A 24,091-nucleotide genomic window follows, 5' to 3' on the forward strand; every position below is an offset into this window, starting at 1 on the left:
TTAAAATGAATGTGGGTGGCATTCATAAATTGTAATACTTTTTCTCGATTAGTATACGTTTTGGAGTGTTGAGTACTACTACTGTGCCCTGGGGTATCGGCGCTCCAGCGCACACTCAGGACAGTGTAATTCCACTCACACTTAGAGGGTATGGCCAAAAGTGCTGTCACCATGGATCTTTAACCAGAGGTTTTGGCTACCACTATGGAAATAGACTAAACAGTGTTCTGCAGGTGAGAGTCCAATGAAAAATTTTATCTCTGCCTATAATTTTAATTATTTAACTCAGAAATCGATTATGCAAACTCATACAGTTGTTGTACTCACATAAAATATCACAGAAAGATTTGTAAATACTCCTCATAGAGTGGTACTGAGCAAAATAACTGATGATGGTCGAAGTAGAGAGGATATAAAATGTAGACTGTCAATGGCAAGGAAAGCGTTTCTGAAGAAGAGAAATTTGTTAACATCGAGTATAGATTTAAGTGTTGTAATATTGTAACTCTAATTTGGTATGCTGGAATGTAATATTGTAACTTTAATTTGGTATGCTGAAATCGGTGCTAATTGACAATGCAAGTGGGTTAAAAGCTGTGATCTGTCTGGGGACGTTAACCGTGGATTACTGGGCAACTGTTTCATCAGATATTTAGTCTAGGTTTACCAAGCAGACAAAACCGGTAATATATATATATATAAAAAGGAGAATTTAAATAAAAAGAAAGAAATCAGTTTATATTTGGAAATTTATTTTAAGATTGTTCATTGAAATTTCAGCATATTATACGTGAGTTATAACTGAGCTGGTGCCTTATTTACGATTGAAAAGAATGTGAGATTGTAATCTTACGGAACACATAAAATATGGAGCCAAGATTTGGAAAACTGCATACAACACTCCATTCATAAAATAACACACGAAGAACATTGAAACATAAGCAAGAACAAATTAACCACAACCAACAGATTCAGTTTTTACCCAAAGAAATTACGTTCATACCACAATCCTGTCCGTCATGTAATTACCACACACTGGTATACTAAATTCATATTAACTCTTTGTGAAGTCTTCGCAAAAAGAATAGCTGAGGGCTACTTTGATGATTACACCACATGCTCCACGTGGTCAACTTGGTTTACACAAAGCGTATAACTCCACAATAATTTTGGTAATTAAAATAAATTCGATCGAAAAGCAATTGACAAAAGAAAAACCTTGAACTGGTTACTAACGTCTTACTATTAACCTGATGGGTCAAACAGTTATATAAGCACGTGGTACTGGTCTCGCAAAGTACACCCCACGTGGGTTGAACATAAAGAAAAGTATAAAGAAAAGTTGCTATATTAAAAAAATATTCTCAAGACGAGACGTTATAATCACACAAACATTCGCATTTAAGATTGATGAACTTAGTTAGAGTTACTGATCAACACGTGATTCCACTTTACTCACAAAGTGGTAACAAAGCAACTACCGCAAAATAATCTGAATTTAACACGAGAATTACACTCCGCTGCACTTTAAGATAGCATTAGATATTTTAGAGCTAAACCTGAAATCAAGGTGATTAAATTTTCAGTTCGGCTGAACTTAAGAAATCCATTGTCCTACGGACTTAACAGACACGCGCTTAGCCGGAGATCTTACCACTTCAGACGCTCGCCACGGCCACCCTGCAACTGCCTACTGCCGAGCGTGCTTTCTCGAAGGTGGCTCACAAAGACCAACGGAAGTGGCCAGAGGGGCAGCTTCCTATACCAACATGACAACGGACGGACAGGACCATACTAAGGATGGAAACCTCTTTGCTTTTAGGAAGCGTAGCTACCTGTTCCGACGTTGGTCCTACTGTTCTCTAGCAGACAGCCTTGTCTGCTACCCTCAAGCATGCAACTAGAAATACATATGTTCATTCATCCTCTCACACAAAAGGAAGGGGGATGACAGTATCTTATCATATACAGTATATAAAAGAAAGCGGATGTAGGTTCCGTATGAGACTGTGTGACATGAATTACATATAAGAATTACATATAAACTGTGCTTTAAAGTGTAGTAGTGTGACATATCGTTCTTGTTTATGTGTAAAAGTAACACGTTCCACTGCTCAGTCTCCTCCCAGATAGTCAGAAACGCCACAGTACATTTAGAAGAGGAATTTATTCCATAAATGGCAACAGATTTAAGAAATTAAACATGAAAGGAATCCAACAGAGACCTTTCATAACCCCAACGCTCCGGGAAAAGACTGTGCAGGGAATTTTCTGGCCATGCTAGGACATTCCCAAGCAGGCTTCTCACACCCTACTTAAACCAAAAGTGTAAAAGAAAAGGCAAAAGGACACCAGCTACTTGCTAAAACACAATAATTTCAACACATCTTTAGAATCTACCAATTTCAAACAGAAAAAAAAGAACACAATCTGCGACACCTATTTAAAAGGTAGTGTAGACCTAATTCGGTCAGCAAGTAAAAACAATGGTTCCTGTGTCATTAATATAAAAACAATTTCTGGTTGTTACCCTTATGGAGTTCACCAGTATTTGCTCATTGCAAGAGCCAACTGATCACAGGAAAATTTATGACTGTTTATTCACAAGCAGAATTTATGAAAATAGCGAAGGTGCCACAGCAATTAAAAAAAGAACATCAAATAACATCGGTATTAAAAAGCAGAACATAACAATGCACAATCTGCAAAAACAACAAAATGATAAGAGAAAAAACATGTTTTACAAAGTGGTTATCGCAAAAAAATTCTATATCGTATAAAACTAATAATTTGTAGAATTAAAATAGCTATGTGGCACTCATTTAATCACTCTACTATATTTCAATTAGCTAGCAAACAATGAACACTGTGTCATTATACTGAAACTACAATAATTATGTGATTGTTACCCTTAAGGGGTTCCTCACAGTAAATATGCCCCATGCAAAGGCTAATCGATCACAGTTCAATGAGAATAAAAAGCTATCTGACTGATAAACGAAGCAATGCCACAGCAATGAATTTACGAAACAAAATATCACAAATCTAATACATCACACAAAAACAAACATTGATAAATAAAACAGTACAATAGTCAACATCTAAAACAAAAAAAACACCTATAAATAAAACACCTGCAAAATACAAGAGTCAAAGTCTAAAAAAAGATAAATAGAACACCTGCAAAATACAAGAGTCAGTCTAATAAACACCAATAAATCGAACTCCTGCAAAACACACGAGTCAGAGTTTCTCTGATAGCAACACCCGTATATGCACTGGACTAAGAACCGTATAATCACTGTTCACTGACACACTCAGTACTTCCACTGTTCCGAGGCACAATATAGGGGAAAGAGGGGGGGTTCGTCGCCGCAGCTGTCAGTAGGGATTTTTTTGTCCATCTGTTGCGTGCGATCCCGCCGTCTCTGCCCTCTCATGAAGTTTCTCCCGTGTCACGTCATCTCGATATGGTTCCATGTTTGTGTTGTCAAATTCGTGCGGTATCCTCGTTTGACACGCCAGGTTGATATTCTCGGGCAAGGATGACACTTAATGGCTCTTCTTTTGTGCCACCCTTAGCGACCAGAGAACATCGAACCAAGATTTACTGTCGCTTGACAGTAGGCATCCATCAGGAAATGTCGATAGGCGTCGTTGACGTCTGCAAGTTTCTCTGGGCAGTACCTGTCAAAAGGCTCCACGCCCCTTGTGTTGTTTCACCGCGGCCGTCTCGTCACGGTCGCGTGCGTGTGGTGCGTTGCCAGCAGATGGATTTCCGCGCGGTGGACCGCTCGCCCATCTCAGGTCATCGCCTCGAGGAAGGGTCGCCCGGGGCGGCCGCCCATTAGCTCCAGGTACAAGGGAAAGTGTTTGCCGCTTACTCTCCTTTTGTTGTCGGCCGCGCTCCCAAAGTGGCCCGGATGACAGCGTGTCCCGCTGGGAAACCCACCAGTTTACAACTAGTCCGGCTGCTCCCGCTGTCTCTTAAGAGTTTTGCCGGTTCGCTTTCACGTTCTCAACTGCATTCACAGAAATTTTTCATCATCGTAATGTGATTACACAATGTCATACATAATACCACTTAGTATTGTCTTTCACAATTTTTAAGAACAAAGTGAGACTTAAATTTTTTTTAAAATAAAAAATTAGATGAATCGACAATATAAAATAAAGTTTAAATGACTTGACAATGTATAAAAAAAAATAAAAGTGAAATGACTTTACAATGTAAAAAAAAATAAAGGTTAAATAAACTGACAATATAATATTTAAATCCACATCACTAATGTGGTTCACTTACGTTTTAATAAATCAAATGCTATTTATTAATTCACTAAAATGAATAGGATTATGCCTTGTGCAAGTATAGGTCAGGACAGCATAGGGTTCACATGTTATTTACACACACATACATGCACACCTGTTGTCTATTCTACAAACTAACTACCCATAAACATGCATTACTCAATATTCTACTTCTATCCACTACTAGTTAAGCCAATAAGCTACTTCAATGCTATTTCAACACCGTGTATATACCACTACAACATTGGTCTAATTCGTCCTCTTCTTGACGCTCGCGGGATACGTCTTGTCACATGATAAATATGGAGAACTTTCCTTAAACATACACATTAAAAAGAACAATGGTTATTAACACGCCAAAACATTTATACCAGTTCGCACACCTGAAAAGAGACTCGCAATTATACATTTATCATGCTCATATATTCACACATAAAACAGTAAGAAAATTTCACCTAAAATTACGTTATCACAACAATTAATCACGCAGATGACTCTGAGAACGGTAAAAATATTTGCATTATACAGGTTATATTACATTTTCTTACCCATTTTGCTGCGATTTCGTTCCTTCTTTACGTTACCTTTCGCTTCCAAATCAGTTATTTCGCCTGTGGTGGTTATTCTGGATTCATTTCTCATGAATGGCAAAATTGTGGTCACCTCTATTCTGTAAAACAGTATCATCTTAACATATTGAACTTACAACAGACACAAAAGATCCGAATCCTCCTGTAGTTTAAATGACAAATGTTTTGCTTTATCCTTATTACCTTAAACCAAGCTTTCCTTCGTTCCCATAATCAAAATTATTTAATCATCCTCTACCTTCAAGAGGGAAATTTCCTCAGTACATATCATATAGGCTGCAGTGCATCCCGCACCAGCGAAAACAGTAAGCTGTAATGCTCACAGCATCAGCAAAACACATAAACGTCGCTTTTCTAGGACAAGTATTAACGCAGAATAATTTTTTAGGCTTTGGCTCAACATCAATCAAGACTACAAAAAGGATCCATATTTCCGTTCCATTCTCCATTTGCTGAAAAGCTGCTCGTATTTGACTACCACAATAATATTTCAGAGCCACGTAAATTACACAAACCACAATTCTTCTTTCACCTTGAAGGGAATCAATATACTTACGAAATCCACAGACAGCACTTTACGTACTCAGCTATAAAGAACAAAAAAAAAAACATATATCATCAATATTAACATATCATCGCATATTGGAAGCCAATGGTTTAACAATCGTATTATCGCATCCTGTTTTCAAGATTCCAAACTTACTCATTCCTTTCTCAGAGTTCTCCTATCTTAAAATATTCATACAGCACGCATACTATAGTAAGAGATCCTCATTTATACTGACAGATATAGAATAGTAATAGATAGATAGTAGCACTGAAAGCAGAAAATCGGAAACAAGGCTACTAACAGCTGGGGACCTGGGTTTGCCAGACCCATAATACCCACAGATCGGATATTCCCCTGAGGTTTCCTATCTTAAAATATTCATACAGCACGCATACTATAGTAAGAGATCCTCATTTACACTGACAGATATAGAATAGTAATAGATAGATAGTAGCACTGAAAACAGAAAATCGGAAACACGGCTACTAACAGCTGGGGACCTGGGTTTGCCAGACCCATAATACCCACAGATCGGATATTCCCCTGAGTTTTCCTATCTTAAAATATTCATACAGCACGCATACTATAGTAAGAGATCCTCATTTACACTGACAGATACAGAATAGTAATAGATAGATAGTAGCACTGAAAACAGAAAATCGGAAACAAGGCTACTAACAGCTGGGGACCTGGGTTTGCCAGACCCATAATACCCACAGATCGGATATTCCCCTGAGTTTATGCACTAATTCAGCAACGATCTTGCTTTCCTCAGGAGCGACTCTTTTCAATTTACACACAAAAAAAACATAAACAGCATTTTACTCGTTCACAAAGAAACCTTTTATCTTCACGTTTGAATCAAACTAAATCCTAATTGCACAAGGAGAGAAAAAAATTAAAACATCACTTCAATCCATCACATAGAAACATCTTTATCATTAATTTTTATCAACATATTATTCAAAATGCATTTATCACAAATGTAAACTAATCAATTCTTTCTCCTCACCGTCCTCTCTACTTCTCACTGTCCTTTCTAGTCATTTGCCATGTCGCTCATTTGTTCCGATTGGGCGCCTTCTGCGCTGATCGTTTGTCATTGCCGGTTTCGTTCATTTCCATTTGCTGGATTATGTCTAGGGTTAGCCGGCCGAATTTCCACATCATGAGGTGCTCCGCCTACAGTCCTATTCCCACCGTATTCATCATAGTGTCGATTCTGGTTGCCGTACCTGTAGCGTTCACGATCCTGTCTACGTCCTCGATCATTTCTGTTGTTCCACCTGTGTTCGCGACTGTCACCCCAGTTTCTATACGGCCTGTCCCGATTATTGTTCCGTTCGCGTCGCGACGACCAGTCACGCGGTTGATTAGTAATACGGCCACGACTGCGGTCGCGCTGCTGTGCCCCGTAATAACTTTGTGCCTGATTAGGCGGGCATTCTCCTGTATTGTATTCCAACTCTTGGAGAAGCGTCTTAAACGTTTCCACGTCCTCTTTGCATCGTCCCGCAAGAATGACGTGCCGCAAGTGCATCGGCAATTTGGTGATGCATATCCTAATTAGTTCCGCAGGCCCGTATGGGTCGTATAGGAATTGATTTGCCTGCAGCATGTGGTCGAATAGGCGTGCAGGGCTGCCGAAACCAGACTGGTTCAAATTTGGCAGCATAATTATGCCATGTTTGACCCTATCTTGTGCCGCTTCCGACCAATAGGCGGACAGAAAGGCTTGTCGAAACTCCCGAGTGGAGTTGCAGTGACGCGCTGCCGACCTCATGCGAATCGCCGGTTCGCCTTCCAAATAGCCACACATATATTCTATCTTATGTGAACTTGCCCAGTCGGGAGGAAGACAGAACTCAAATTGCTCGAGCCATGCTCGTGGATGTATTCCTTTTTGCGAATTTCGGAATATCTCAAACTTTCTCACCGTAAGGAAATGTTTGAAATCAAATCCCCGCATTTCCTCCTGGCGAGGCCCTTGAATGTTTCTATTACTCTCATGTCTGCCCCTCAAATTACATTCTTCCCTGTCGTCAAAATCTCGCTCGTGGCCGGAGTCCCTCTCTGCACTGTTCGTACGGCTATTTTTAATGCTATTGACGAGTTCGGAATCACACGCCATGCGGTTTTCCAGATGCGCCACGCGTTCTTGTAATTCGCCTGTTACAGCTCTGTTTTGCCTGTTCACTTCGAACTGTCCCTTCTGAAATCTCAGAAGCGAACGCACTTCTTCGGTCTCTGCGGCCGCTACCGGTGTAGTATTGTTCTCGCTTTCCGTCAGCTTCATCGTGCCTACAATGTCCGCTAATGCCGCAATCTTATCATCAATTTGTCTCTTGTCCTCCGCCCCAGTCTGCTTCAATTGTTCTACTTGCTGTTCCAACGCGTGGATCGCTAAACTGTTGTCCGCTATTGTGTTGCTAACGGACGTGGGACAATGCGTTTCCGCCTCTTGGACCATCGAAAGTACCTGCTGGTGCTCCCTTTGGCATTCTTCCCTCAGCTCTTGGAAATTCCTAAGTAGCCGTTCTTCGCTTTCTTTAGATTGGGCATCGCCCCTCCGCTTGCTCTGTTCTAAGGCTTGCAGACGATCATCGATTTGTTCAAATGTACGGCCTAATTCTTTCATAATATCACTTTTTATCTCACTTGCCAGATTGTTTATTCTTTGTGAGATATCATCGGACACTCTCTGCATCGACTTGTCGACTTTATTTGTCTGCTGGATTAGTTTTTCGTCTATTTGTTCGCCTAGCTCGCGGATCGATTTTTCGGATGTTTCTTTTTGTTCTCGGAACGATTTTTCTGATCTCTCTGCGTTTTCTTTATTTTGTTGCAATAAGGCTTTCATGAGTTCTGCCAAATCAATTTGGTTAGTAGGAGGCAAATTAATTTCTGGCTCTGATGTGAGCCCGTTCGTGCTGTTTTGCATTTCGTCTGAAGTATTCCCCATTGCATTTTCGGAACCGCCCGACGCGTTAATATTGGAAATCAAATTATCCCCTTGGTCCATGTTGCTTAAGTTGTTGGACCGCTTACTTTTAGCTTGGTTACGTGTTTGCATTAGTGCAATTTATACTTTGTACGCAACACACTAATCACAATAAATGTATCCCCCAAAAATTACGACAGTCACACGAGAGATACCCAACCTAGTACACACTTTTTCACACGCAAAACAAATTTTTATCTTTGATCGAAACAGTGGAATTTACAAGCGAGAAAAAAACACACATATAAAACACGCATATATAGAACACACAAAAATAGAAAACAAAACAAGACAAACAACGCAACGCCGATCAACGACGCCGTGAATCTTTTGAACGTCTGCTCGGAAACAACGCAAAAGTTGTTTGAGCGCTGTAGGGAAAAAAAAATTAAGATTATAACACGCTCGCAATCTAACATTTCAGAGATTCCAGAGTCTAGCGGAATCACAGAACAGGGTCGCCATGTGTAAGATTGTAACTTTAATTTGGTATGCTGAAATCGGTGCTAATTGACAATGCAAGTGGGTTAAAAGCTGTGATCTGTCTGGGGACGTTAACCGTGGATTACTGGGCAACTGTTTCATCAGATATTTAGTCTAGGTTTACCAAGCAGACAAAACCGGTAATATATATATATATAAAAAGGAGAATTTAAATAAAAAGAAAGAAATCAGTTTATATTTGGAAATTTATTTTAAGATTGTTCATTGAAATTTCAGCATATTATACGTGAGTTATAACTGAGCTGGTGCCTTATTTACGATTGAAAAGAATGTGAGATTGTAATCTTACGGAACACATAAAATATGGAGCCAAGATTTGGAAAACTGCATACAACACTCCATTCATAAAATAACACACGAAGAACATTGAAACATAAGCAAGAACAAATTAACCACAACCAACAGATTCAGTTTTTACCCAAAGAAATTACGTTCATACCACAATCCTGTCCGTCATGTAATTACCACACACTGGTATACTAAATTCATATTAACTCTTTGTGAAGTCTTCGCAAAAAGAATAGCTGAGGGCTACTTTGATGATTACACCACATGCTCCACGTGGTCAACTTGGTTTACACAAAGCGTATAACTCCACAATAATTTTGGTAATTAAAATAAATTCGATCGAAAAGCAATTGACAAAAGAAAAACCTTGAACTGGTTACTAACGTCTTACTATTAACCTGATGGGTCAAACAGTTATATAAGCACGTGGTACTGGTCTCGCAAAGTACACCCCACGTGGGTTGAACATAAAGAAAAGTATAAAGAAAAGTTGCTATATTAAAAAAATATTCTCAAGACGAGACGTTATAATCACACAAACATTCGCATTTAAGATTGATGAACTTAGTTAGAGTTACTGATCAACACGTGATTCCACTTTACTCACAAAGTGGTAACAAAGCAACTACCGCAAAATAATCTGAATTTAACACGAGAATTACACTCCGCTGCACTTTAAGATAGCATTAGATATTTTAGAGCTAAACCTGAAATCAAGGTGATTAAATTTTCAGTTCGGCTGAACTTAAGAAATCCATTGTCCTACGGACTTAACAGACACGCGCTTAGCCGGAGATCTTACCACTTCAGACGCTCGCCACGGCCACCCTGCAACTGCCTACTGCCGAGCGTGCTTTCTCGAAGGTGGCTCACAAAGACCAACGGAAGTGGCCAGAGGGGCAGCTTCCTATACCAACATGACAACGGACGGACAGGACCATACTAAGGATGGAAACCTCTTTGCTTTTAGGAAGCGTAGCTACCTGTTCCGACGTTGGTCCTACTGTTCTCTAGCAGACAGCCTTGTCTGCTACCCTCAAGCATGCAACTAGAAATACATATGTTCATTCATCCTCTCACACAAAAGGAAGGGGGATGACAGTATCTTATCATATACAGTATATAAAAGAAAGCGGATGTAGGTTCCGTATGAGACTGTGTGACATGAATTACATATAAGAATTACATATAAACTGTGCTTTAAAGTGTAGTAGTGTGACATATCGTTCTTGTTTATGTGTAAAAGTAACACGTTCCACTGCTCAGTCTCCTCCCAGATAGTCAGAAACGCCACAGTACATTTAGAAGAGGAATTTATTCCATAAATGGCAACAGATTTAAGAAATTAAACATGAAAGGAATCCAACAGAGACCTTTCAGTGTCAGGAAGTCATTTCTGAAAGTATTTGTATGGAGTGTAGCCACGTATAGAAGTGAAACATGGACGGTAAATAGATTGGACAAGAAGAGATTAGAAGCTTTTGAAATGTGGTGCTACAGAAGAATGCTGAAGATTAGATGGGTAGATCACATAACTAATGAGGAAGTATTGAATAGGATTGGGGAGAAGAGAAGTTTGTGGCACAACTTGACCAGAAGAAGGGATCGGTTGGTAGGACATGTTCTGAGGCATCAAGGGATCACCAATTTAGTATTGGAGGGCAGCGTGGAGGGTAAAAATCGTAGGGGGAGACCAAGAGATGAATACACTAAGCAGATTCAGAAGGATGTAGGATGCAGTAGGTACTGGGAGATGAAGAAGCTTGCACAGGATAGAGAAGCATGGAGAGCTGCATCAAACCAGTCTCAGGACTGAAGACCACAACAACAACAACAGAGTGGTACTGGTAAAAAAAATCAGGATTTTGCCATTTTTAAACGCACATCAGAGACCAGTAACGGCTTTATAAAGATGTGTGGTTGTGCCTCCAGGTAGCTCCTGCAGGGCCGTGGGCAGGCTCTGCATGACAGCAAGCGTGCGCTTTTGGATGCCGCAAAGGTCTAAGGTGTTTTCGCGCTGGTGGAGTACAAAATTATTCTCACTGTCTTCAGTTAGTATTATTGTTTCGAAAGTGGTGCGTAGCGTGATAGCTACCGAACTCTGAGTGATACGCCTGATGCCTAGATCGATGGCTTCTGCGCTTGGGGAGGCACCTGCTTTTAAGTGTAGTACTAAAATGTGTATGTCATTCGTTGAACAGAATTGATAGCGTCCTCTGATGCACGGGTGGCACTCCACAGATACCTGTAGTGGCGCACAGAAAGACTCAGAGCATCAGAGAATTATTCGTCTCTTTCAGCACCGGATGCTCCATTCATCTGATGCACCAGTGCATGCACCCATATGGAAATATAACCATATATTTAAGAACACTAGCGGAAGCGCTGTAAGAGAGCGTTGTCTATGCACAACTATGAGCCAGTTCTCATGCCTAAAACGACATGACTAAAGATAATCAGATCATTTTCTATTGTTTGACATATAAATGTGAGTCGTTTCGGTGCGGGAAGTTATTCCAGTCTGAGACTTTCTAACAGGAACAGCATATATTATGAACTACAGAAACCTCCAGCTATGCCTCATGCTAGGCATAGAAATTGTTAGAATCACTTATGGCATTACTTCAATTAAAAGCTGCTGGTTGGTGGAGTACACTGATGGAAACACCGTACATAGAGCTCTTGCAACGTGTGACTTTGAGAAAGAATTTCACAAATTAATGAACAATTCAATTTTAGGTAAATCTATAGGAAATGTTAGCTAATATCGCAAATTTCATTCAGTGCACCAGTGAGATGGGGTGGTCGTATGGCACAAGAGTTTACATCGTCAGGCCAGATTTCATTTTCTATGAAGGGTTACTCACTGTGGAGATGGCCAAGGTTTTTTGTTCACGAAGCCTGTCTGCATCGATATCTGCGTTCTGGATCTCCGCAAACTCCAAATGCACGAATTCCACTATTAGATTGCAATGCCAAACTTCACCGACCCCCAGTTACTTTATGCAAATACAGACAGTTTCATCTATTGGGTAAAAGGCTGTGATCCGCACGAGGTAATTATGTATATCATGAAGAATTCGGAACATCTGGATATGTGTCCAGTAAACCTTTTGGAATAACATCTCTAAACAAGAAGGTTATCGGCCTGATGAAAGATTATGACGGTGTTTGTGGGGCTCAGATGCAAAATGCTTGCATATCCCATAGATGCAGGTGCCATGCACAGGTTGGCTAAGGATGCACATCATATAGCCTCAAAGGCTCTCAAAATCGTGGATTACAAGAGATTCCTGTTCGAGGATGTTGGCATTCCTCCACATATGGTGTGCCAGGTAGCCTTTTGATTGTGAGGCCATCATGTACATACTGCACTGCCGCTGAAAGTAGGGCTTTTGTGTCATGATGACATTCGGTTCGCCGGTGCGGATGGGATCGAGACTCTCCCATACTTTCACTATTCATTCAGTGATTAAGTGTGTGGTTGTGTATTTATTCGTAAATATGGTTGTGTGTGAGGAGTAGTTGGATGAATCGCTTGTCATAGTTGCATAGTTTTGTATGTGTGTGTGGTTTTTTTTTTCGACTTCAGCTACTAGCCCTTGTTTCCCATATATATATTGGAAACGCCACATATATATATGGGAAACAAGGGCTCGTAGCGGAGGGTGAAGAAAAACCATACACACACACACACACACACAACTACGACAAGAAATTCATATTCATAATGATCGGAAAGAAAATTATTAAAATGTAAATATTGTGCAAAAGAGTAAAAAGTGTGTATAAAAACAAAATGAGAAACGTAATATTTAAGTTCTTCTTCTGTCTGCTACTTCTAATGTAAATGAATGTACCATATAGTATTTGCAAAGTAAATAAGTTTTCGGGTAAGAAGTAATAACTTTGTGGATAAAACCAAAGCACATCACCCATCAGAAAAAATGAGTGTGTAAATATACCAATTAAAAAAGGTAAAAAATTTGATTTGCAAATTCTTGTATATAAGAATAAAATAGCTTTATAAAAAGACTATGTTTATGTAATCAGAAACATAAACAAATTTTTAATAAACAGTAAAAATTATTGCGAAGAAATTGTATCGCAAAAAATAAATTGTTAGTAATAAATCATCACTTAATTTGTTATATCATTTTTATTATTTCCAAACCCTTTAATTATACAATTATTGTTAGTAATAGCCGGCCGCGGTGGCCGAGCGGTTCTAGGCACTTCAGTCCGGAACCGCGCGGCTGCTACGGTCGCAGGTTCGGATCCTGCCTCGGGCATGGATATGTGTGATGTCCTTAGGTTAGTTAGGTTTAAGTAGTTCTAAGTCTAAGGGACTGATGACCTCAGCAGTTAAGTTCCATAGTGCTCAGCGCCATTTGAACCATTTGTTAGTAATAATTTGTGTATTACAAACCTGATCCCTGTGCCCATGATGCACAGACCTCAAATGAAGAGGCCTACACAATTTAACCTGTTGTAAACAATGAGAAAGAGAAGGGGAACTTGGATCTTATTGGTCCATCAGGCGGGGGGAGGGGGGGCAGGGGAGAGGAGGATTTTTTTATGTGAAGTGACGATTGTCGAGTTGTGTCATGAGTATGAATATAACTAGGCCACTTGCCTAAGGTTTGTGGCTAGGAATGTGATTCCGCTGGATGACCTTGATGAGTTGCCGGTGATTCCCGAGAGGAGGGATGTGGGGAGGGGACGTGACTTTGAATGCAACTAGCACAAATATGTAACCTGCTGCCGAAGTGCTTATCAGTAACTTCGAATAAGATCGTTATGGACATGGTCCAGCCCTCGATAAGTATCATCACACACCGTACAGCTCAAAATGAAACAACCCTTCCCGTTGCGTCCCCCAATTTAAATTGCCAGTACATAATCGAAGTATGTGAAAATATCGTATCCTCTGGTGAGTCAACTGCTAGCAGCCGAGCCTCGCTTAGTGTGTATCAGACGAGAGATCACGTCAGCGTGATGGCGGGGCTCTTGTGGCGGTTTGTGGACACGCGAATCGAAGCCGGCCACGTGTTGAGCATCCCAGGGGACGGCGCCGACACCAGACAGTTGGCGGCGCGAGCAGGCCAGGAATCGATAACGCCGAGAGCAGACGCGATCGCCGTCTGTGGTCGACGCCAATTTGGCGCCAGGCGTCTCCGCCACTGCTAAGGCTGCCTGCCCGCGGCTGATGACTCCCACCTCACCGAGCGCGCCGTCTTTGTCAGCAGTGTAGTCCACATGGTTGTAGGGCGAGCTCTGTCGTTAACACAAGAAGCACGACGACAGAACACATGTAATGACACAGACACAGATTCACATTCCGAAGCAGACACAGAAAACATTACACCTATACAGATCCAAACATATGATAATATTAATAATTATAGATTTATAACAATCATTATTATATAGCAAACAACAGTATAACACTTGTATAATGTATAAGAATAAGGTACAATCAATTTTGTTAAATATGCAACACTAGCAACACACACACAACTTACAGAGTTATTCTAATTGTGCCAAAACGAACAGAACAATGGCTGTGTCCTATATGAAGCACTCAAAACTTGTAACATGTAGTAATAGTTACGAGATGACACAAACACATACACACAGACGTACACGCTGTTTTTCACTAGTAAACATAAAAGGTACCTAAACTAGATGTAAGATCACACCATCTGAGGGCGAGAGACTCACAGCATCGCTGAGAACCTGGCTCTTGGATGGCGAGCAATAAAAGAACGGGAGGAAGCTGTCCGGGAGCGAAAGGCCCAGGCTCCCTCCTGAACAGTATTGACTGTGGCATTCTGCACCTTGCTACTTTTCTATCTTCTTAATTATCCAAAATTTTAAGCGTTCCATTTCCCACTTAGTTTGAAGCTGCAACATTCTTAAAATTTCGTTAGAATAGTAAAAACTTCGTATTACCTATACGCACAATTCGATATTGTAAAAAGGCGACTTGTCTTAGTCACTAGGTGGCAGGTTATTTCTAAATGGCACCACGTAAAATAAAATTTCAAAAAAATGTCGTTAACATTTAATGTCTGATAACACTCTGATTCGACAGATGACTCAAAACAGACACCAACGAGTCGTCTGTGGAGAAGTCACCATGCTAACATATTCTCTCTGGAATCTTCCAGGTTTGAGTTCATGGTCCATTGCTTTCCTCGTAATACTTTCTACCAATGATATTCATCTTTTCTGCAGTATTATAACCACCACTTTTATGCTGACGACAATCATTTGCAAACTCTACGAACATTGCTGATGCTGTATCAGACCTGACTCACGACTTCTGCTCAGTATTACGAGGTGCACAAAATCTGCGTTTTAAACTTAACCCCGAGGAATCACAACTCATAGTCATATCATGCCGAAAGTTGAACAGCAGAAGTTTTCATGAAGCATTTCCTCCGATACTCCATGATGGTATCCGCAGATACCCTATTAAAAAAAGTAAAAGTTCTCGACATAATCTTGGATGAGCTTCTAAAATGAGAAGAAGGAATTGTTACAGCAGCTGGAAAATCTCTCTTGTTTATACCGTATGTCAATGATGTGGCCGCGCGTTCTAAGGCGCCTTGCCACGGCTCGCGCGCTCCCCCTGTCGGAGGTTCGAGTCCTCCCTCGTGCATGAGTGTCTGTGTTGTCCTTAGCGTAAGTTAGTTTAAGTTAGATTAAGTAGTGTGTAAGCCTAGGGACCGATGACCTTAGCAGTTTGGTCCCATAAGAACTTACCACAAATTTCCAAAATTTCAATGATGTGTCAATAGTCTTATCCTACTATATATCCCACGTGTATGATGGTGACCTCCAGTTGTAAATAAGTGAAAAATCAATAAACCTGAAAACAGCTATCGAGAGTCTCAGCACAGACATTTCACTATCAAAATGGGCGTTAAAGCTCAAGTTATCCAAAACACACAGAGTACTGGTTGGTCATTCTAGGTTCATCAGCCCGAAATATCCGGAATCCCTACCATCTTTATCCATAAATAGGACAAATATCAACTTATGTCCTTCAGCAAAGAGTCTGGGAGCAATAACAGATGAAAATCTAAGTCGGACTGAACACGGAACTACAGCGTGCAAGAAGGTATCAGCATCTCTCTATGTCCTACAACAATATGAAAAGCTCTTCCCTCTTGACCTGATAGGGCACTTTTATAAACATTTATACTTCAAATTATTCATTACAGCAATGTTATCCCGCAAGGCGTTTCTAAGAAAAACTCACGCCGCCTAGAACTGACTCAAAACAACTGCGTTCGTCATGTCTGTAATGTTCAATCTTTCAATCATATTTCTCCATCATATCCACAACTATGTTGGCTTCGTGTAGACAAGCGCAAAGATTTAGTGATTTCCACTCCCTCTGACTTCTCTACTGTCTTATCGACGTACACTATCCACCATAGCTCTCCTCCACCTTATTTTTCTTGTCTGATCAACATGGCAGAAACAACCATTTCCATCAGAGCAAAATCCTCTCTGTTCCACGTTTTCGTTCAGCCACATTCTCAAAGTCCTTCTTAGTAACAGGAGCCGACTCTCGAATAACTTCCCGATTTATTTTGGGGAACTGAAGAACATCACCAGCTTCAGACGACAGTTAATGACATATCTACTAAAGCAACAATAAGGATTACCGTTGACCCAGTACGCACTCATTACCCTTCTACATTTCTCTTTCCGACTTGATCTTCCTCATTCCCGAGTATTGTTAGCTGATGCAGTCCACTTATTTTTCCTTTCCCTATAACTCGCCATATCAGAAAACTTCCATTTTGTTCACCTATAAATTCTTCTTCTGTCTGCTACTATCAGCCCGCCGCTTTAACCGAGCGATTCTAGGCGCTTCAGTCCGGAACCGCGCTGCTGCTACGGTCGCAGGTTCGAATCCTGCCTCGGGCATAGATGTGTGTGATGTCCTTAGGGTAGTTAGGTTTAAGTAGCCCTAAGTCTGAATGTGGCAGGGGTAAAATACAGGGAGCGAAAAGCTATTTACAATTTGTACATAAACCAGATGGCAGTTATAAGAGTCGAGGGGCATGAAAGGGAAGCAGTGGTTGGGAAGGGAGTGAGACAGGTTTGTAGTCTCTCCCCAATGTTATTTAGTCTGTATATTGAGCAAGCAGTAAAGTAAACAAATAAAAAATTTGGAGTAGGAATTAAAATCCATGGAGAAGAAGTAAAAACTTTGAGGTTCGCCGATGACATTGTAATTCTGTCAGAGACAGCAAACGACCTGGAAGAGCAGTTGAACGGAATGGATATTGTCTTGAAAGGAGAATATAAGATGAACATCAACAAAAGCAAAACGAGGATAATGGAATGTAGTCGAATTAAATCGGGTGATGCTGCGGGAATTAGATTAGGAAATGAGACACTTAAAGTAGTAAAGGAGGTTTGCTATTTGAGGAGCAAAATAACTGATGATGGTCGAAGTAGAGAGGATATAAAATGTAGACTGGCAATGGCAAGGAAAGCGTTTCTGAAGAAGAGAAATTTGTTAACATCGAGTATAGATTTAAGTGTCAGGAGTCGCTTTGAAAGTATTTGTATGGAGTGTAGCCATGTATGGAAGTGAAACGTGGACGCTGAGATGCCATGGACGATAAATAGTTTAGACGAAAAGAGAATAGAAGCTTTCGAAATGTGGTGCGTGGTGCTACAGAAGAGTGCTGAAGACTAATGAGGAGGTTTTTTTTTTTTTTTTTTGGTCATCAGTCTACTGACTGATTTGATGCGGCTCGCCACGAATTCCTTTCCTGTGCTAACCTCTTCATCTCAGAGTAGCACTTGCAACCTACGTCCTCAATTATTTGCTTGACGTATTCCAATCTCTGTCTTCCTCTACAGTTTTTGCCCTCTACAGCTCCCTCTAGTACCATGGAAGTCATTCCCTCATGTCTTAGCAGATGTCCTCTCATCCTGTCCCTTCTCCTTATCAGTGTTTTCCACGTATTCCTTTCCTCTCCGATTCTGCGTAGAACCTCCTCATTCCTTACCTTATCAGTCCACCTAATTTTCAACATTCGTCTATAGCACCACATCTCAAATGCTTCGATTCTCTTCTGTTCCGGTTTTCCCACAGTCCATGTTTCACTACCATACAATGCTGTACTCCAGACGTACATCCTCAGAAATTTCTTCCTCAAATTAAGGCCGGTATTTGATATTAGTAGACTTCTCTTGGCCAGAAATGCCTTTTTTGCCATAGCGAGTCTGCTTTTGACGTCCTCCTTGCTCCGTCCGTCATTGGTTATTTTACTGCCTAGGTAGTAACTTCATTGACTTCGTGACCATCAATCCTGATGTTAAGTTTCTCGCTGTTCTCATTTCTACTACTTCTCATTACCTTCGTCTTTCTCCGATTTACTCTCAAACCATACTGTGTACTCATTAGACTGTTCATTCCGTTCAGCAGATCATTTAATTCTTCTTCACATTCAGTCAGGATACCAATGTCATCAGCGAATCGTATCATGGATATCCTTTCACCTTGTATTTTAATTCCACTCCTGAACCTTTCTTTTATTTCCATTATTGCTTCCTCGATGTACAGATTGAAGAGTAGGGGCGAAAGGCTACAGCCTTGTCTTACACCCTTCTTAATACGAGCACTTCGTTCTTGATCGTCCACTCTTATTATTCCCTCTTGGTTGTTGTACATATTGTATATTACCCGTCTCTCCCTATAGCTTACCCCTACTTTTTTCAGAATCTCGAACAGCTTGCACCATTTTATATTGTCGAACGCTTTTTCCAGGTCGACAAATCCTATGAAAGTGTCTTGATTTTTCTTTAGCCTTGCTTCCATTATTAGCCGTAACGTCAGAATTGCCTCTCTCGTCCCTTTACTTTTCCTAAAGCCAAACTGATCGTCACCTAGCGCATTCTCAATTTTCTTTTCCATTCTTCTGTATATTATTCTTGTAAGCAGCTTCGATGCATGAGCTGTTAAGCTGATTGTGCGATAATTCTCGCACTTGTCAGCCCTTGCCGTCTTCGGAATTGTGTGGATGATGCTTTTCCGAAAGTCAGATGGTATATCGCCAGACTCATATATTCTACACACCAACGTGAATAGTCGTTTGGTTGCCACTTCCCTCAATGATTTTAGAAATTATTCCGATTCTCTAATACTGGATCCCCTATCTCTTCTAAATCGACTCCTGTTTCTTCTTCTATCACATCAGACAAATCTTCACCCTCATAGAGGCTTTCAATGTATTCATTCCACCTATCTGCTCTCTCCTCTGCATTTAACAGTGGAATTCCCGTTGCACTCTTAATGTTACCACCGTTGCTTTTAATGTCACCAAAGGTTGTTTTGACTTTCCTGTATGCTGAGTCTGTCCTTCCGACAATCATATCTTTTTCGATGTCTTCACATTTTTCCTGCAGCCATTTCGTCTTAGCTTTTCTGCACTTCCTATTTATTTCATTCCTCAGCGACTTGTATTTCTGTATTCCTGATTTTCCCGGAACATGTTTGTACTTCCTCCTTTCATCAATCAACTGAAGTATTTCTCCTGTTACCCATGGTTTCTTCGCAGCTACCTTCTTTGTACCTATGTTTTCCTTCCCAACTTCTGTGATGGCCCTTTTTAGAGATGTCCATTCCTCTTCAACTGTACTGCCTACTGTGCTATTCCTTTTTGCTGTATCTATAGCGTTAGAGAACTTAAAACGTATCTCGTCATTCCTTAGTACTTCCGTATCCCACTTCTTTGCGTATTGATTCTTCCTGACTAATGTCTTGAACTTCAACCTACTCTTCATCACTACTATATTGTGATCTGAGTCTATATCTGCTCCTGGGTACGCCTTACAATCCAGTATCTGATTTCGGAATCTCTGTCTGACCATGATGTAATCTAATTGAAATCTTCCCGTATCTCCCATACCTCCTCCTCTTGTGATTCTTGAACAGGGTATTCGCTATTACTAGCTGAAACTTGTTACAGAACTCAATTAGTCTTTCTCCTCTTTCATTCCTTGTCCCAAGCCCATATTCTCCTGTAACCTTTTCTTCTACTCCTTCCCCTACAACTGCATTGCAGTCGCCCATGACTATTAGATTTTCGTCCCCCTTTACATACTGCATTACCCTTTCAATATCCTCATACACTTTCTCTATCTGTTCATCTTCAGCTTGCGACGTCGGCATGTATACCTGAACTATCGTTGTCGGTGTTGGTCTGCTGTCGAATCTGATTAGAACAACTCGGTCACTGAACTGTTCACAGTAACACACCCTCTGCCCTACCTTCCTATTCATAACGAATCCTACACCTGTTATACCATTTTCTGCTGCTGTTGATATTACCCGATACTCATCTGACCATAAATCCTTGTCTTCCTTCCACTTCACTTCACTGACCCCTACTATATCTAGATTGAGCCTTTGCATTTCCCTTTTCAGATTTTCTAGTTTCCCTACCACGTTCAAGCTTCTGACAGTGTCCTTTACAGTGATTTCTCAATATACCTTTTGAGGAGGTATTGAATAGAATTGGGAAGAAGAGAAATTTGTGGCACAACTTGACTAGAAGAAGGAACGGTTGGTAGGGCATATTCTGAGGGATCAAGGGATCCCCAATTTAGTATTGGAGGGCAGCGTGGAGGGTAAAAATCGTAGAGGGAGACCAAGAGATGAATACACTAAGCAGATTCAGAAGGATGTAGGCTGCAGTAGGTACTGGGAGATGAAGAAGCTTGCATAGGATAGAGTAGCACGGAGAGCTGCATCAAAGCAGTTCTGGACTGAAGACCACAACAACAAGTCTATGGGACTGATGACCTCAGATGTTAAGTCCCATAGCGCTTAGAGCCATTTGATCCATTTATGCTACTATTATTATTATTAATTATGGTCGCTATTATTGTTATTATTATTATTATTATTAGTGGCAGCACCTGCAGTAGTACAAGTACTGTATCAGTTCACAGTCAGTATGATTTACATTTTCACTGTATATAGTCGTATCATTTTAATACTATTTATCACATCAAATTGTCATTTTTAGGTAACTATGATGTAAAAAAGTAAACCATAGTCCGATATAAGAGAGGACGTGAGGGCCCTGATCATACCAGGTTAAATAAATGAATGCATGCAATCCAGAAATTTTGAAAAATGTTTGGACCTCAAATTAAACAAAAATTCGTCCAGTCTATAGTTACTTACCACAGTGATGTAGCAAAATTAGCAAGCGCCCCGGACGGCTCGAGATGGCTATCAATTCTTGCATAAAATGTGTAACATTTGGTTATTTGATCATGTCAGTCCTTTCTGCACACAGTTAGGATGAATACGACAGTATAGGCGAAGTGATTTTCACGCAATTTATACCCATCATTGGTTTCTCAGCCACTGCTGACCTCATTACCTCTCCTCATACATGAAATACAGGGGCTGGACAAAAATATGGAAACACGGCGAGAAATGCATTCTTGAACACAGATGCAGATGCTAACCAAGTGTGCAGGATACCCTGCTGCGTTTCATCACGAACGGCGCCTGTGCAATGCCCTCAATACGTTGCAAGTGTCAGTAGTGGTCAGAACAGAGTTCCGTGCAGTTGTTAGAGAATTTATGTCGGAGTTCGGTGAATTCGAGCGTGGGCAAATTGTTGTCGCTCGCATGGCGTGTGCTTCCGTAACCACGGCAGCCGAAGTGTTTGGTGTTTCAAGAGGCATCGCATAGAAGATTTATACCGCAAACGTCAACCGCTAAATCACAACACAGACGAATCTGAATAATCGTGGCAGATGGTCACTGGAGAGAATAGTGATAAAAATTAGAGGACGACAGCTGCAAATGTTATTGCAAAATTGAACGTTGCACTCGCGAACCCTGTGAGCACCAAAACAACATGAAGGGAGTTCCATTGGCAGCGAATTGAGGGGCGATGTGGAATTCCAGAAGCACTCATCAGTGGTGCAAATTCACGTAATAGGGAAACGTATAGCCAAAGCCATAAAACGTGGACAGTTCGGATGAATCATTCGTTCGGATGAATATTGTTTTACACGGTTCACAACTTCTGGCCGAATCTAGTTCTAGCGCACACCGTCCCAAGCCTACAATGCACACTGTTCGCTGCCAAGAGTGAAACTTGACAGGGGTTCGTTGTTGATTTGGAGGCCGGCCGGAGTGGCCGAGCGGTTAAAGGCGCTAAAGTCTGGAACCGCACGACCGCTACGGTCGCAGTTTCGAATCCTGCCTCGGGCATGGATGTGTGTGATGTCCTTAGGTTAGTTAGGTTTAAGTAGTTCTAAGTTCTAGGGCACTGATGAACACAGCAGTTGAGTCCCATAGTGCTCAGAGCCATTTGAACCATTTTTTGTTGATTTGGAGCAGCGGTATCGTGGTATTCCATGCGCCCCATGGTTGGTTTGCAAGATCGCATTATTGCTTAGGATTAAGTGTCCATTTTGGCTGATCAGGTCCTCACCATGGTGCAATGTTTGTTCCTCAGTGGTGATAACTGTGTTCCAAGAAGACAGGGCCCCTGTTCACACAGCTCGTATCATCCAGGACTGCTCCTAAGTGTCCTGTAAATGTCGCGTGACTAGGGCCTCTCGTCGGGTAGACCGTTCGCAGGATGCAAGTCTTTCGATTTGACGCCACTTCGGTGACTTGCGGCTCCTGTGAACACGGGTATGAATTTTCCGCATCTCTCCTGGCCACCATAGACACCAGATCTGAATATTATTGTGGTCTACCTTGGAGAGAAGAGTGCGTGATCACTGTCTGCCTCTACATTCTGTTGCCTAAATTGCCACGATTTTGCAGGAAGAATAGTATAAGTCTCCTTTGAAAACCATACAGGTCCTCTGTTAATCGATTCCGAGGCGACTGGAAGCTGTTTTGAATGCAAACCGGTTTCCTACACAAAACCAGATATAGTAATGTTTCATATTTTTGGCGTTTCCATATTTTTTTCCAACCCCTGTACCCACCATCATTCCACAGCTGCAATACCACATTGGGTACATCCATCGTCTTCGCTATGCATTTACACAACTGCATATATTTCTCCATCTCCTTTCCATATAAGCCGTACAACAGTGGAACAAATTACCCTGCAGCCTGTGTTTTATCCAAATCCACTCGTCATTCGACAGGAAATTAAAGTTTAATCTGTTAACATTGGCGTAGCTTCTCTCATGGTATATCCTAGCTCTTTTCCTTCCGTCCAACAGTGAAGCAGTATCCTTGTCACATTGTCAACACTAATCTTGCCTTTTCCATGCCTATCTGTTTCTATTTTCTTGGTTCTCTATCGTCTGCTAACCTTACCCTATAATATCTCGCTCTTTCTCTTACTAGTCAGCTTCTTTACCACATTTGGTTCCTTCTGTGTTGCTGCCATACATTTCTGTTAACTGATATTATTCACACCTTGAGAGTACATAATAAGAGAACTGTTTGACATAAGGTTACTAAGACTGATATTTCTGAATTATTATTTAACGTCCAACTGACTCCTTACTATGTCCTGAACGATATCGGTAATTAAAGATCTGACAATGAGAGTTGAAATATGGGGAATTCATAAAACCACACAACAAAACAAAATCCAAATATTTGAGCTTCATCGAATATAATACATTTTATTTACACTAAAATATACTTTTACTTTAACCAGCATCTCCTCCAGGAAACACCCAGAAGACACGGTCGTTTGTCAATGCAGCATCATACACGTGCTCTCCGTCGACAGGTACACAAACGTTTAGAATTTCAGTTCTCTGTGACACGGAGAAGAGTGCATTACAGTTTTTACCAGGCCTGGTAGGATA

Source organism: Schistocerca cancellata, chromosome 1 (assembly GCF_023864275.1).
Source record: "Schistocerca cancellata isolate TAMUIC-IGC-003103 chromosome 1, iqSchCanc2.1, whole genome shotgun sequence".
NCBI classification, from domain to species: Eukaryota; Metazoa; Arthropoda; class Insecta; order Orthoptera; family Acrididae; genus Schistocerca; species Schistocerca cancellata.